Raw genomic sequence first — 2,500 nt, forward strand, 5'->3', positions numbered from 1 at the left:
GTTATGGTTCACTCGGTCACACTGTCATAAAGTCCCAGCGAGGTGATTTTCCTGGAAGACTAAGAACAAAGTCGAACGTTTTAATGTTCTATAAAATCTTACAACAATTTTTTTGATGTGGTTCGTGTAAAAATGTCACCGTGTCATGTGTTATGTTGGATTTTCCCACACGGTCGAATTGCAAAAACATCATCATCATCATCATCATCATACTCTTCATCTTCTAAAACAAAACGTTTTTATGATGAACGCATTCTGTTCTTTAATGTAGCATTGATTTTAAAATCCACAACACGTTTTGTTTTCTTTTATAAACTGAAAGTTTTCATATTTCAGATTTCATACTGTATAAAATTTTTCCTAAATATTTCCACATCTAAACAAAACTTTTATTAGCAATTGTTTTTTTAGAAATGGAGAAATATTCATTCATTCATTCATCTTCTACCGCTTATCCGAACTTCTCGGGTCACGGGGAGCCTGTGCCTATCTCAGGCGTCATCGGGCATCGAGGCAGGATACACCCTGGACGGAGTGCCAACCCATTACAGGGCACACACACACTCTCATTCACACACACACACACACACACACACACACACACAGTACGGACAATTTTCCAGAGATGCCAATCAACCTACCATGCATGTCTTTGGACCGGGGGAGGAATCCGGAGTACCCGGAGGAAACCCCCGAGGCACGGGGAGAACATGCAAACTCCACACACACAAGGCGGAGGCGGGAATCGAACCCCCAACCCTGGAGGTGTGAGGCGAACGTGCTAACCACTAAACCATCATGCCTCCCCTTATAGAAATATATTTGTTCTAAAAAAATGCATAAGTGTAAAAACAGACATTGGGTAAGGTAAAAAAAATTCAGTTTTTAAGAATAAAAAAATATGTAATAAAAATGATTAAATTTATAATATTTAAAAAATCCAATATAAGAAAAACGAAACGCGTTTTAAAAAGGCTGTATAAAGAGATTTACGTCACATTCAGTAACGGAAATGCCGACATTTTGAAATGATTTTTTTTTAAACCATTTTTAATATTTATATAGAACCATTTTCGTTTTATCTTAAGGGTGCACAAACTTTTGTACACGCCGGTTTCATACTGAACTCATCCGTGCAGTCGATAAACGCCAGAGACGTAACGTCGGTGAGTTCAGATTTCCTGATGTCCCGTGACGTGTTACACGTGTGTTGGTGAGCTTCGCGTGTTACGTGACTCCGCCGTGTTGTTAGTCACGTGTGCTTTGTTACACTGACCCTCATCACCCTGATGTACGTGTGAGCTCTTAATCACGTTTCAGACCAACACGAGCTTCACCTCACATGTGATGGCGTCTGGGTCCATAAGATTTAGCACGTACGTGAACGCCGGACACGTGACGAGTTCCCAGCGTGCTTGTTTCTTCTCCTCTGCTTGTGTCATGCCATAATTCAGACGAGAGACTGGATTTTAGGTTCTTTGTTTAAATAACAGAGACGAGCTAACAGTTCATGGCTAACACCAGCTAGCTATACTGCTAATTCAAATGATGGCAGATATCTTTTAACGTTCTAATGAAGAGCTAACGTCCGCACGTGCCGATGGTCTAACTGACGCTATAACCTATAATCTATAACCTATGTCTTTAATTAAGGACAATGTTTACGTGTGTTAATAATGATGTAATAAAAAATAATAACACACACTAATATTTGACCCTTAGCACAGAAAGCGTAACGAGTGTAACGTCTGCTCTGTCACGCTGTGGGTTTTATCTCCTCACTGGGGTTTGGATCTCACTGTCACTGGTTTATGTCATTATGGAGCTCAGAGGATGAGCGCTTACGACCACGTTACATAACATGGAGAGAAAACACTAAGCTGTTAATCCTCCAACGCTGAAGATAAAGATAGTGTTCTCTCTCTCTCTCGCTGGGTGTGTGCGTGTGTGTGTGTCTTTCTGTGTTCTCTCTCTGTGTGTGTGTGTGCGTGTGTGTGTGTCTTTCTGTGTTCTCTCTCTGTGTGTGTGTGCGTGTGTGTGTGTCTTTCTGTGTTCTCTCTCTGTGTGTGTGTGCGTGTGTGTGTGTCTTTCTGTGTTCTCTCTCTGTGTGTGTTGATGTTGATGTTGGCGTTTGTGTTGTTATGTCTTTCTGTGTCTCTCTCTGTGTGTGGTGCGGTGTGTGTGTCTTTCTGTGTCTCTCTCTGTTGTGTGTGTGATTGTTGTTTTTTCTGGTATCTCTCTGTGTGTGTGTGCGTGTGCCTGTGCCTGTGTGTCTCTCTGTGTTCTCTCTGTGTGTGTTCTCTCTCTGTGTGTGTTCTCTCTCTGTGTGTTCTCTCTCTCTGTGTTCTCTCTCTCCCTTTGTGTTCTCTCTCTGTGTGTTCTCTCTCTGTGTGTTCTCTCTCTCTGTGTGTTCTCTCTCTCCCTCTGTGTTCTCTCTCTGTGTTCTCTCTCTGTGTGTTCTCTCTCTGTGTTCTCTCTCTCTCTCTGTGTTCTCTCTCTG

At 42.0% G+C, this 2,500-nt stretch overlaps 1 protein-coding gene across 2 annotated transcripts in view; it reads right to left on the minus strand.

Moving 5' to 3' along the window:
- prlra (prolactin receptor a) overlaps positions 1-2,500 on the minus strand; it is an 18,065-nt gene that overhangs the window by 9,672 nt on the left and 5,893 nt on the right. The window lies entirely within an intron of this gene.

Source organism: Tachysurus fulvidraco, chromosome 21, assembly GCF_022655615.1.
Source record: "Tachysurus fulvidraco isolate hzauxx_2018 chromosome 21, HZAU_PFXX_2.0, whole genome shotgun sequence".
Lineage (NCBI taxonomy): Eukaryota > Metazoa > Chordata > Actinopteri > Siluriformes > Bagridae > Tachysurus > Tachysurus fulvidraco.